This window comes from Callithrix jacchus, chromosome 2 (genome assembly GCF_049354715.1).
Source record: "Callithrix jacchus isolate 240 chromosome 2, calJac240_pri, whole genome shotgun sequence".
NCBI classification, from domain to species: domain Eukaryota; kingdom Metazoa; phylum Chordata; class Mammalia; order Primates; family Cebidae; genus Callithrix; species Callithrix jacchus.
In genome coordinates this window covers 64,521,387-64,536,003 of record NC_133503.1, presented here as the reverse complement: position 1 = coordinate 64,536,003, position 14,617 = coordinate 64,521,387, and the positions used below count along the sequence as shown (strand labels likewise).

Here is a 14,617-nt window from a genome sequence, read left to right as displayed (position 1 = left end):
AATTAGCCAGGCATAGTGGCGGGCTCCTGTAATCCCATCTACTCAGGAGGCTAAGGCAGGAGAATCAATTGAATCCCAGAGGTGGAGGCTATAGTGAGCCAGGATCACGTCACTGTGCTCCAGCCTGGGCGACAGAGAGAGACTCTGTCTCAAAAAACAAAAAACTTTAAGGTGAATTTAATAAAATAAAATGGTAATTTAATGTCTTTGTTGCATTTCACTGAATATCAGTGCTGTAAGTTTTCATACATTTGTTTTCGAGCAGCATTGCCTATTCCAGGTGCCAAGTGCCTATGCCACGAGAATTTTTTTTTTTTTTTTTTTGAGATGGAGTTTCGCTCTTGTTACCCAGGCTGGAGTGCAATGGCGCGATCTCGGCTCACCGCAACCTCCGCCTCCTGGGTTCAGGCAATTCTCCTGCCTCAGCCTCCCGAGTGGCTGGGATTACAGGCACGCCCCACCATGCCCAGCTAATTTTTTTTGTATTTTTAGTAGAGACAGGGTTTCACTATGTTGACCAGGATGGTCTCGATCTCTTGACCTCGTGATCCACCCGCCTCGGCCTCCCAAAGTGCTGGGATTACAGGCGTGAGCCACCGTGCCCGGCCGAATATTTTTAAAAATTGTAAATCCTATGGTCTTTGATAATGCACTTTTAACAAAACACTGTGTCAGCTGACCCTCGATTTGCTGGCTTGGCTCTGCGAATCATGTCAGCCACAGAAGCTAATTAGGGAGATTCACTTTGATAAGTTTGCCAGAAAAAATGTCTGTAATAAAGAAAGTGGAAAATTGCTTACAGTACTCCATACCTATATCATCATCATGATATTTAATAAAGCTAATTTGCTTCCAGGTAACTTGGCTGATGAGGCTGAGCAAACCCCGTTCTCTCCCAGGGTTCTTCGAGTCAGCAGGACCTGAGGTGAGAATGACAGCCTTCTTGACCGGGAGTGTTGAGGTTCTTTCATCACAAATACACACTGACTGTCATGTTCAGGCTACCTCATGCTGCATTTCCTCTCCTGCGTGGAGCTTCCATAGTGCTCACATCTGTGGATGGACCAGCCTTAATGGTTGTGAGCAGATGCCCTACCTGTACCTATATCTGCTCATCAGTGTCAAATCTCCCTTTCCTCCCATCAGCGGGACTTGGGTTGAGCTGATTATTCATGACTAAGACAATCAGGTGCTGTGCTTTTCCTGAGCTTTCAAAGGCTCAGGATGATGAGGCTGAGGCCTGGGGTGGCAGGAAAGCTGGAGCGGAGGGAGCAGAATCCAGGTGTGAATCCAATGCATGACTGAGAGGCTGAGGCTGGGAAGCCATGGATCAAAGCCATGCAGGAGGAAGATGATGAGCCCACAGGGGGAAGTCCAGGATGAAACTGGGAATGAAGCCAGGGTTTGGGTCTCTTTTTGGGGGGAGAGTGGGTCTGGAGAGGAACAGAGGAAACCAGCAGCAACTGGGTCTCTGGCATAGGTGCAATCTGGCTTGAGTGGGATCCACCCACAGCGGAGACCCACAGCCAATACAACATGGTAGGTAAAAGTGTGCACCTCTTAGTCAGTAGGACTGGCTCTGAATCCTGGCTCGCCCACTTGCTAGTTGTGTGACTCTTATGTAAAAGTTCTTAGCACAGTGTCTAACACATGATAAGTACTCAATGAATGTTAGTTATGAGTGGTAAACATCAGTACGATGCTTGCTATTTATTTGTGAACTGTCTACAACATGCCCAGGTCTGTTCTAGACCCTGCAATGGGTTCCAAGGAAGTGCACATATGTTGATCACATGCAGGACTTTACATATATCTGGTGAAAAATGTATATTTCACTGAATGACTGTCTTTGGAATTCAGAAGAGGAAGCAGGCAGGTGGGAAGGCAGCTTGAAGCCTGTGGAATCTAACCCAGCCCTTTCTAGAGAGTAGAGGCCTAGAGGAAGGGGCACAGGAATTACAGGGGTTCAGCAGGGGCACAGATATGCAGGAGAGATAAGCGTGTCCCACCTAGGCTAATTGGAGCCCAACGCACAATACTATATTTATATGAGACATTATATACGTGTATATGAGCATGTACATGTGTGCAGAAGGCCAGATGACTACACCAAACTATTGGCAGAGGTTGTTTGGGGCAGTGAGTGAGAGTTAAGAGGGACTTGCATATTTCACTCTGTATACATTTATTTCTGTATTATTAGAATATTTTACAAGGTGAAGGATTCATTCATTATTAGTGGGAGCAAAAGGATTTTTTTAAAGGTAATTTGAGACTGTAGTGCGAAGTGCCTTAGCTGCAGAGGGCAAGAAACAGGTTGTGGGCAAAGGGATGGAGAAGTGAAAACCAAAAGCGCAGAAGCAGACAATGACTCTTGCTGGGATGTATTAGGCTGCAGGGTACTGGAGGATGAAACGTGATGTCACTGCTCAGGAGCCCTGAATAGCTGCCCTGTGCCACATTGTCATCTCAAGTTCTTGCAACAGCTTTGCAAAGTGTGGCTAATCACACCCATCCTACAGATGGGCAAAAGGAAGCCTGGAGGAGTTAATCCTTCTCCACGGGTCACATAGCCTGCGGATGAAGGAGCCTAAGTAGAAACCCATGTTGGCCTGAAGAGGCCCTGTTGGCCTCTTCTCTTTCTTCCAAGGGAGTAGGTGGGGGAAGTCAGAAGGATACTACGGTGGTCCAGCTTCACAGTGGGTGTGGGAGGCACCTCACTTCTATAAATAATAATTATTATAAATCAGAGCTTAAGCATGACACATTGGAGCAATGAGAGTTTTCTCAATGCTCTGATGTGTCATGCTTAAGCTCTGATTTATTATTATTTTAAGAGAGGATCTTGCTCTGTCTTCCAAGCTGGAGTGCAGTGGTGAAATCATAGCTCACTGCAGTCTCAACCACCTGGGCTCAAGTAATTCTCTCACTTCGGCCTCCAAAGTAGCTGGTGTGTGCCACCACACCCAGATAATTTATATATATATATACGTATATATATATGAAATTTATATGTAGTTATACGTATATGAAATTTAAACATGTATATGTATTATCTATATATGTATATATATATTTTTTTTGTGAATAGTAATTATAATTAACCCTTTCTAAAAGAAAAGGTATATGTAATAGTACATAATAGAGTAACAATTGTAACTCGTCCTTTTTTTTTCCTTTTTACCCAAAGCATAAAGCAGAGATAATACATTATACCAGATTAACATGCAACTTAAAAAAAGATTAATATACATATTAAACATGGAAATTCACCAGTAAAATCTTATTTGTCATTTTCCCCCAACTACCTTGACATTATTCTTCCATTTCATAATCAACAAGCTTCTACTTCCGGTCACCTGATAAATGCCCTGCATTCCTGAAACTTGACATTTCAGTCAATTATGGACACAAGAATGTTGTTACAAGTATAATGAAAAACCACATCTATAAAGCAGCTGACTGCACTGCTTTCCACGGAAAGGCCCCCACTCCAACCTGCCTACTCCTCCCTTTCCTCAGCACAAACATAAATATCCCCCAGTCATTGATGAAGCTGTGTTGTGGAAAAGGTCCTGAAGCATTATTTCCCTTGATACCTAACATATCAGCGCTGAGCAAATAAAAAGCACCCAAGCACTCTAAACTTCTCACTTTTTCAAACATTCCTTGTGTGCAAAATTTCCCTAGCATACAGAGAAACACAAGTTCACAAAATGATGAAGAGATGAGACAAAATTTCTGCCTCTTGCATGCAAATCTTGAGTAAAAACCTTTTATTGTTTTGGAAATTCAAATACAAGAAACCTAATGTCTTCTTATTTGCTTGTCAAAGTGCATAGAGCTCAATTGGAAGGGATGGGGAGTGCGCAGGGAAGGTGTTTTACAAAGAGACTAGGTGGAATTCATTTTTATCTAGGCTTCTCTAGAACAATATGATAAACAAGAAAGATTAAAGATTAATATCTACAAGAAGAATCTGTCATATTTAAAATCAATATGATTAGTAAAATGCATTTTAAGTACAAATTAAAATGATTAGTATACATTTCTCTCATCTCTAGCAAACAAGAGAGCCCTCATTAGACATAGCTGCCTCCTCAATGCTGTATCTTGGACATTAACCTAAAAAGTATCTTTAAAAGTGCTTTGTAGATATCACCTTATACCATGGAACAATAGAGGGATGTAAGAAAAGGCTACTCCAATCTAAAGGGCTATTTTCAAGCAAAAACAGAGGAATTCTGTGTATCATCAATGTAAGATGTTTAGGGGAAGGGCACAGTACATATTACAATAATTTAAAATCGTATGCACATTTCACTTTCCATGCACAATGATTTCTAATATGAAACAATGTAACTATGCATCACTGAAAATACAATCAAGCTTTGCCCCAGAATTTAGTCATAGTCTATAGTTAGTAAAAAAAAAAAAAAACCTGGAAGAATATATGATAAATGTATTAAGATTCTATTAAATAGTTTGATTTATAAGTAGAATCTAAACAAGGAGGAGGAATTTGGACACATACACATATACATATGCACCAATGAAATGGCTCAACATCTAGTCACTGCATTTCTAGTCACTGCATTAACTAATGCCAGGGACAGGACATACTTGTATTAGGAAAGAGACAAAATTGTGTGGCTCGTGCTTCATTACATTATGGTTTGTTGAGGGTAAGAGGGATATCTTCAATTTCAAGATTTTTATTCAAATAAAGTACAAATTGTGACAGAAACCCTGTGTTACCTAGGCTGTGTTATCAAATAAAGTATATATTTTATTTTTTTAGGCATTTCTTGAGTACACGCTAAGCTAACATAAAGGGCGTTTTGGGTCAAGTTACTTCATAGTACAAATAATACATTTTATCAATGAATTTTTAAGCCAAATTCTTAAGATTATTCAAAAAAACTTGCATTTTATAACTGTCAAACAATGCATTTATGTAATAGAAGATACAACAAAATTTAGAAATAAAAAAATCTCACACTATATTTCAAGTACCAAAATAAGAAATTATCAATGTTGCTCAGAAACACACCCAACTTTTACTCTGAAATTCATTTTAACCGCTTGACATACAATATAATATTTAAAAATAATAGAGCTAAATTGTTTAACAGTATTTATAGAGTGTTACTTTCCTGGGAAGACATGTTTTCCACAACACAACAGTTTTCAATTAATGCTGAGAATTCATTTGATCATTTAAATCGTAATTTATGATTCACTGATTAATGAATAATTTATTCAGTAATTTAGATGCCATAAGAACCACTGAAAGGAATAATCCGATAATTGCTCATGGTACAATCCTGTCCATTAGTAATACTAAGCCAAGAATCTGATAGCTATCCCACTCTGCTGAATTACATGTTTCCACGTGTGTGATTTTAGTCAACAAAAAATCAATACACAATGTCATGCTTTTTCCTTCTTTTTTTTTAAACAAGCAGCTCATTGATTTGGGAGGTTGATTAGTACAATACAGAGAATACAGGGAGAAAGTATAAAATGGCACTTAACACCAAAGCCAATATTTATCTCATGACGGTTATAAGGATATTATTAATATTTGTGTTATTTGTGTTTCTTTAGAACATAAATCAAAGCCATTAACTTGAACTTGAGGTATATACACGATACACACACAACCTTAAGTGAAATACTTTTTATACGTAACGTTACATTTTAAAATATTGGAAACTGAGTATCTGTGATTTGTATTTTGACTTAATGGAACAAGAAGAAAACAACATTCAACTAGGGAGGGTTATACTGATAATAATGCTCTTAAAATTCAAAATGTCTTCCTCTCCCTTTGTACTTACCGCAGGCTACACAATGTCCTGAGAGGATTCATTATGAGAAAAATGTCAATCACAGCTTTAAAACTTACGTTGGAAAAACTAATGAGAAAGCAAATTGGAAGGTGAGACTTCATCTTTGTTTTCAAATAAGTGGTCTTAATTTTTCTTCTTATAGAAAAAGTTTAAATCAGTTTATTATAAATATATCTAAATCATTAATTTTTGCAACTTTCAGGTAAAGTCCAGCACTTCATTCATACAAAGTCTATGAGAAGAGGTCAGTAGAAGTCATCTAATCTTAAGTCGTGACATCATCCATTCAAGTCCTTGGCACAATCCCTCGCCAGTGAGAGCACAGCATGCCTGCATATGCCACTGGTGATCTTTAATAGAAATTAGCTTCAAAAACTGGGAGATTTCTACTACAGTCATGCATTCTTTAACATCTTGTTCATTAGCAAAAATCAGCAATCCAGCTTTTCTTAGGTCCTCATGTGCTAACATTTTACAGAGTTCTTCTCTAGGTACAGAAATCCTCTCTCTGTCTGTACTGTCCACAACAACTATTACAAACTCTGTTAGCATAATAAGTGTTCCAGGAAGAACGAAGAGATTCTTGGCCACCAATATCCCACATTAGGAAACGTGGATTATTAATCACTATCTCTTCTACGTTACTTCCCATTGTAGGAGATGTGTGTACAACTTCATAGAACATTGGTAAAGGATGGTAGTTTTTCCTGCATTATCCAGCCCAACAATGATAACTTTGTGCTCCTAGTGATTGAACAGTCTCCATATTCTGGTGAAGAGAATTCCCATTCTCGGGCAGCGGACCCCCTTCCAGACACCTGGGCCGCCTCGCCTCCCCTGGCTCAGGCTGAGGGGGAGGAGAGAGATGCGCTGGAGTCTCCGCCTCTGCTGCTCCTCCCGCGCTGGCCGCGGGCCCGCTTCCAGGGAACCGGAGGGAAACCGAAGCCCAGGCCGCCCTGCCGCGCGCGAGGCCCCGCCGCTGCCGCTGCGGCACTCGCCTGGCTCGCGGACATCGCTGCCGCGTTGTCCTTGACGAGCCTCGCGGGCCACCGTCCTCACCCAGCTCCTCTCGGGCGGCAGCGGTCTATATGTGTATATATTTAAAATATGGGTGTGTGCGTGTGCGTGTGCGTGTGCGTGTGTGTGTGTGTGTGTGTGTATATATATTTTTTTTCCTGGTAGAGATGGGGTTTCATCATGTTGCATAGACTGGACTGGAATTCTCGAATTCCTGGGCTAAAGTGGTCTGCCCACCTTGGCTTCCCAAAGTGCTGGGATTACAAGAATGAGCCACTATGCCTGGCCATCTGATTTTAAAATCAAATGTTCATTCTTGACCTTCTCAACACTCTGAGCTCCCCTGAGCTGGTATTGGCTTTGGCTGGGTGCTCACTGGCTTTGGAGAACTTTTCAGGGCCAAGCAGGTTCCCTGTCATCAGCCTGCCTATATAATGCCTCAAGACAACAGCTGGCTACTGTTGGTTTTACTGAGAAAATCAAATAAGGGCCTGAGTTGACATTACTGAGTACTAGAGGAACCAGATTTTAATGATCTGCCTCTCTGATCAAGGCTTTGGGCAGGGTAGAAAGATGAAGATAACTTAATTTGAATAGTGATAATAATACATATTTACTGAATATAGTGGGCAGAATAATGGCTCACCAAAGATGACCAAGTCCTAATCCTTAGAATTTGTGGATATGTTTGGTGACATGGCAAAAGGGAATTAAGGTTGTGGATGGAATTAAGTTTGCTAGTCATCTGACTTTAAAATAAGGAGATTATCCTGGATCATCCAAATGGGCCCAATGTAATCAGAGGGGTCCTTAAAAGTGAAAGATGGAGGCAGAAGGATCAGAGTCAGATGGCTGGACCAGGAGTATTCATACCACTTGGGAGCTTGTTAGAATCTCAGCCCCACTCCAAACCTGCTCAGTCAGACTTTGCACTGGAGCAAAAGCCCAGGAGATTTGAGAGGCACTGGGGTAGGTCTGGGCACCTCTGATGCGGAGCAGCTACTCCAAACCCTGACCATTGATTGTCCTGTAAGAATGTGGGCCATTGTCATCAAGTCTAATTTTTCAAGAGAAACTGGAAAATTGGGGTTTTTAATGTGAACTATCTTAATTTTTTAATACTTTTAGGAGGAGACCAAAGTTTGTCTGTGGACCACCAGTTTGCAACCTTTCCTCTAAACTTCTTTTACCACCCTAGAAGAGTTGGGACACTGGTTGTAGCTCAAACACAGATGAGAGGAGTGCTATTGAGCGAGTTCTTCTGTGTGGAACTCCAACTCCTTCATGAGCAAAACGAGGGTGGATAATGATACCCATTGTTCCATCTTCCATGAATGCTGGGGAAAGCAGGTTTAACGTATCTTCTCAAACTCAACATTTGAACAACTTTTAGAGGGAAGAAGTTGAACAACTCCCAGGTATCCAACTAAATCATTTTTATTAGTCAGTGAAATGAGCATCATGATCACTTTATGCTTATACTATTATGAATTTCTAAAACTAGAAATTGCAAATTAAGAAAATACAAATTAAGCCATAAAGTAGATACTGTTTAATTAACTATTATCCTTTAATGTGACAAATGCTGCTGTTTTGATGCAATCATATCAATGCCCAAGGCTCTGAGTGCAGTGGCTCATGATTTTTTGGGTTATGGGACCCCGGGCCATGGGAGCCATGCAGGTGTCTCAGTTCTCATATCACTCCCTCTCTTCACATCACCGTGATTCTATTTGTAGAGGAAACTATGACATCATTTGGTGCTCTCATGTCACAAATATGTGTCTGAGATGCAATGTCTACCTTTGTACTGTTGACTAAAGAAAAAATTAAGCTTTTAAAGAATTGAAGTTTTATTGAGAAGTCTTACTGAGGACAGCAGCCCAGGGAGTCTTTCTTAGAAGTTCTGTTAGACTTCCCCGGGTGTTTTAGCTCCTGGTTTAGAGACAGGCTGTGGATGTTCAGTGCATGCAAAACCACATCACATTTGCTCATAGGTTACATTAAAGCAGAGTCCCAACTGGGTATGTATAATCAATAACATCTGGTTATTGATTATGACAGCATAATTACTAGCCCTGCCAGTTGTTAAGTGAAGAAAAAGGCAAGGACTAAGGTCATTCATCTTTTCAGGAATACAGTGACCCAGGCAAGAGACGTTGGGGTCATGCGCTCTCTCCTGTTTTGTCTTCAGAGCATCTTTCCAGAGAGCTGTATGTCATCCCATAGTTAGCTGCTTGTGACATTTTGTTGGCAGGCAGAAACGAGCAAGTATGGCTTCTTATGTTAGCTACCTTGTCTCACAGTACCATAGAATCCCTTGGAGTCAACCCATCATAAACCCTACTCTCTGCTTCTGTGAGTCAGACTTTTTTTTAGATTCTGTGAGTTAGACTTTTTTTTTTATTCTGAGTGACATCATGCAGTATTTGCCTTTCTGTACCTTGCTTATTTCACTTTGCATAAAGTCCTTTAGGTTCACCCATGTCCCAAATGACAGCATTTCCTTTTTCTTTAAAGGCTGAATAGTATTCCTTTGCAAGCAAACACCACATTTGCTTTATCCATTCATCTGCTGATGGAAACTTGGGTTGATTTCAAATCTTGACTATTATGAATAATGCTGCAGTGGACATAGGAATGAGGATACCTCTTTAAGATACTGATTTTATTTCCTTTGAATATATACCCAGAGGTAGGATAGATTGCCAGATCATATGGTAGTTCTAGTTTTCCTTTTTGGGAAACCTCCATACTGTTTTTCATAGTGGCTGTACTAATTTACATCCGCTAACAACATACAAGTGTCGCTTTCTCCACATCTTCACCAACACTTGTTGTCTTTTCTTTTTGAAAACAGCCCTTCTAACAGGTGTGAAATGATACCTGTTGTGATTTGGATTTGCATTGCTCTGATTTTAGTGATGCTGAGCATTTTTTCATGTACCTCTTGGCCATTTGTTTGTCATTTTTTGAGAAATGTGTATTCAGCCTTTTGCCCATTCTTTAATCTATATGTTGTCTTGCTATTGAGTTCCTTCCATATTTTGGATACAACCCCTTATCAGATGTATGGTTCGCAAATATTTTCTCCCATTCCATAGATGATCTTGTCACTTTGTTGATTGTTTCCTTTCCTGTGCAAAGACTTTTTAGTTTGATAGATCCCATTTGTACATTTTTGCTTTTGTAGCCTGTGCTTTTGTAGCCCTGGCTGAAAAAATTATTGCCCAGCCTGATATCAGGAAGCTTTTCCTTGAGTTTTCTTGTAGTAGTTTTACAGTGTCAAGTCTTATGTTTAAGTCTTTAATACACTTTGAGTTGATTTTGTATATGGTGTGAGATAAAGGTCCAATTTCACTCTTCTGCATATGGATATCCAGTTTTTCTCAGTACTATTTATCGAAAAGACTGTCCTTTCCCCATTATGTGTTTTTGGCACCTTTGTTGATGATCAACTGACCATAAATAAGTGGATTTATTTCTGGGCTGTCCATTTTATTCTATTGGTTTATTATACACACACACACACACACACGTATATAAATAAAATTGGTATATAATATATATATTCCATTGGTATATTTTATATATGTATATATGCGCAGACCAATGGAATATACATATTATATGCCAATTATACATACAATTTCTGTGCTAATATATTATATAAAATATATTATATATAATATGTTATATATAAATATATTATATATAATATTAAATACATATAACATATACTAGCACAGAAATTATATATATAAATTATATATAATAATATATGTTATATATACTAGCACAGAAATATATATTATATTCCAATTATATATATATATATATAAAATTTCTGTGCTAGTGCCATATCGTCTTGATTACTATAGCTTTGTAGAATATTTTGAAGTCATGTAGTGTAACGCTTACAGCTTTGTTTTTGCTCAAGATTGCTTTGGCTGTTCAGGGTCCTTTGTGGTTCCATATACATTTTGAAATTGCTTCTTTTTACTTCTGCAAAAGCGCCTTTGGAATTTTGATGGAGACTGTGTTCAATCTGTAGGTTGCTTTGGGTAATCAGGACATTTTTACAATAATAATTCTTAAATCCATGAATATAAAACATATTTTTACTTATTTGTGTCTTAAATTTCTTCCATTGCTGTTTTATAGTTTTTAGTGATAGATCTTTTACAACGTTGGTTAAATTTATTCCTATGATTTTTTGGGATGCTATTATAGGTGTGATTTATTTTCCAAATAGTTCATTGATAGTATACAGACAAGCTACTGATTTTTGTAGGTAGGTTTATTTTGTATCTGCAATTTTACCGCATTTGTTTGCTAGTTATCATAGCCTTTTGGTGAATCCTTAGGGTTTTCTCTATATAAGATTATGTCATCTGCAAATAAAAACAATATGCCTTTTATTTCTTTTTCTTGTGTAATTCTTCTGGCTATGACTTTCAGTAGTATAAGAAAAAAGTCATGAGAGTGGGCATCTTTGTCTTATTCCTGATCTTGGAGTATAAGCTTTTAATGAAAACTGTGAGCTTGTCATATATAGCCTTTACTGTGTTGACATGCATTCCTTTTATACCTAATTTATTGAGTTTTTATTATGAAAACATGTTAAATTTTGCCTAATGCTTTCTCTGTGTCTATTGAGATGATCAGTATATGACGTGAGATAATTTCATTCTTCTGCATGTGGATTTCCAGTTTTCCCAACAAAATTTATTGCAATAACCATAATTGTTATGGTGCAGATAAAATTCAGTGATAAATGTGGAAACGTTTTGAAGACTGTAAATGGTTGTCCAGATACAGTACTCTGTTATGTCAGGATGCTGGTTAAGAACTGCAATGAGCTTAAAGTTTTTTCTCTTTCTGGAAATTTTCCTATAAAAGGGAGCAAAAAAAAAAAAAAAAAAGCTAAAGCCATATATCATGGTGGGAAAATTTTGATGTAGTCAAGTGGTGGGATAGAGATATTTTAGATTGGGCATTAAAGGGCCCCTGTAACCATTCAAACTATTCAAACTAATTGGAAGAAAAAGAGAGAGATATTCTTAGGCTATAAAATTTGGTTTCTGACATTGAAAAGGCTTATTTGATCAATAGCCTCTCCTTTCTAAATGAAAAAGCATTTGCCAATATGGATTCTGAGTTATTTGCTTGCCAAGTGGAAAGGAATGTTAGTGTTTTAGTCATCCATTTTCACTAAGCATTTCTTGCATAAAAACCAAGTCCCTAGGTAACCTGCATGCCCTGACCCTTTAAAGATAGAATCATTGTTGCCAGTTGCCCCGTCATTCCAGGAGTGCCTTTATAGACAGATGGAAATGCTTGTAAAAATTTAAGTCACTTCATTGTTGCATCTTTTCATTTATTTGACTCAAATGTTCATAATATGAATCTAGTCTGTAAGCTTTACCCTTCCCCTTGGCGCACAGCAGTGGAAGTCTCTTATCTAGATCTTGGGGATGTTCTCTATGCCCTGGTGCAAGCAAGCGGCTGCTGTCTATGTCAGAGCCACCTACCCTGCTCTGGCCTGGCTCCTCCTGCCTTTGCTTCTCTGCTCATCTCTCTAGGTTGACATCTTAATAATGACTCCCCTGGGCCTTGACTCAGTTCTTATGTTTATCAACTAACATAGGTTCAGAAAGCGGTGTTTTAAGGAAGCTGGAGGCAGCATGAGTCAAGGGACAGAACTTTGTACGTTCGCTGGACTAAACGGCATCTTCAGGATTTGACCCAGTCCAGGTGAAGAATTTAGCCAATTGCTTGCAGTGATTGCGGCAGAAGAAGCGTACAGCAGACACGCAGCTACTAAATGAAGGTCAGCTCTTTGTCACTTGACAGAGAGAGAACACAGTAGTAAATGTACATTCCAGCAAGCAGCTAAAACCCATTTTCTGTGCTAATTACAATGGAGGTCGTGGGAAAGAGAATTTTAATTGACTATAACATGCGACAAATGGTTATTCTGAAATATTAGCTTATAAATTTCACTAACACTGTGTGCCAAGGAGCAGAAACCTGTAAACACAAGGGATTAGGCACAACTTCTATTATGTTTTTTTTGGGGGGGGTTAGTTGTCCACAGATTGTATAATGTGTACTTGTTTATTCTTTACTAATTCATTCATTTATTCAGTAGTTATTAGCATTTACTAACTCTCAGGCACTGTGCAAATTCTACAATTACGAACGTGAATGACAGTCCAAAAAAAGAAAAAACAACAACAACAGTGGTCGCCATAATGTGAGGAAGAGTGAGGAAGAGTTTAGGTCTTGAGTTTTAGGTGATCTGATGCCTTTTTTTAAATCAGGCAAACATTCCTCTAAGAAACACTAGCATTGAACAGATTTTTCTGAAAGTTTGACTACTGAGTATTAAGGAAAGTCAGAATAAAATACTTGAGAGAAAAATTGAATAGTTTCCTTTCTATCCTCTGGGAAATTACAAACTAACCATCTTTCTCTATTTTTCTCTCTTCCTGGGCAGGTGGTCTGGACCAGCCTCTACTTTGGAGGAGATGTTCATTTTACTTTCCTTTGACTCTCAAACCTTCTGCTTCTCCCTGGGAGTGTTGCTCTGACTTCCTTCCTATTGGATTAGGATCTGAAATTGTAGTTCAGCCTAATATGAACATATATATAATATGACATATACATATTATAAGATAATATTAATATAATTATAATACAAATATGACATATTTATATTGTGATATTTTAATAATATGAGCATATATAAATATTTATATATATAAAAATGAGCATATATATGTTCATTTATATATATATAACTTAAAAGTTAAAAACAGAATAAATGAGCATATACATGTGCAGGTTTGGTACATAGGTACAAGTACAGGTTTGTTACATAGGTAAACTTGTGTCATGGGGTTTTTTGTAAAAATTATTTCATCACCCAGGTATTAAGCCTAGTACCCATTAATTATTTTTCCTGATCCTCTACCTCCTCCCACCCTCCATCCTCCGAGGACACTCACCCCTATGCCCATATGTTCTCATAAATAATTTAGCTCCCACTTACAAGTAAGAACATGTGGTATTTGCTTTTCTCTTCTTATGTTAGTTTGCTAAGGATAATGGCCTCCAGCTCCATCCATGTCCCCACAAAGGACATGATCTTGTTCCTTTTTATGGCTGCGTAGTATTCCATGTACCACATTTGTATTATCCAGTCTATCTTTGATGGGCATTTGGGTTGATTCCATGTCTTTCTATTGTGAATAGTGCTTCAATGAATATGTGTTCATGCCTCTTTATAACAGAATTATCTATATTCCTTTGGCTATATACCCAGTAATGGGATTGCTGGGTCAAATGGTATTTCTGTTTTTAGGTCTTTCAGGAATTGTCACATTGTATTCCATGATGGTTGAACTTATTTACACTTCCACAAACAGTGTAAAAGCATTCCTTTTTTCCCACAACCTCACCAGAATCCGTTTTTGATTTTTCAATACTAGCCATTCTGATGACTGGTGTTAGATGGTGTCTCATTGTGGTTTTGATTTACATTTCTCTAATGATAGTGATGTTGAGCTTCTTTTCATATGATTCTTGGCTGCATATATGTCTTCTTTTGAAAAGTGTCTGTTCATGTCCTTTGCCCACTTATTAATGCTGTTATTTGTTTTTTCTTGTAAATTTGAGTTCCTCATAGATGCTGGATATTATACTGTTGTCAGATGCATAGTTTGAAAACTGTTTTCCCA

The 14,617-nt window shown here is 38.3% G+C and overlaps 1 pseudogene; it reads right to left on the bottom strand.

Annotated features, from left to right (window-relative positions):
• Positions 1-5,439: 5,439 nt before the first annotated feature.
• On the bottom strand, positions 5,440-6,936 carry LOC100400712 (ADP-ribosylation factor-like protein 5A pseudogene; annotated as a pseudogene).
• Between the last annotated feature and the right edge of the window lie 7,681 nt (positions 6,937-14,617).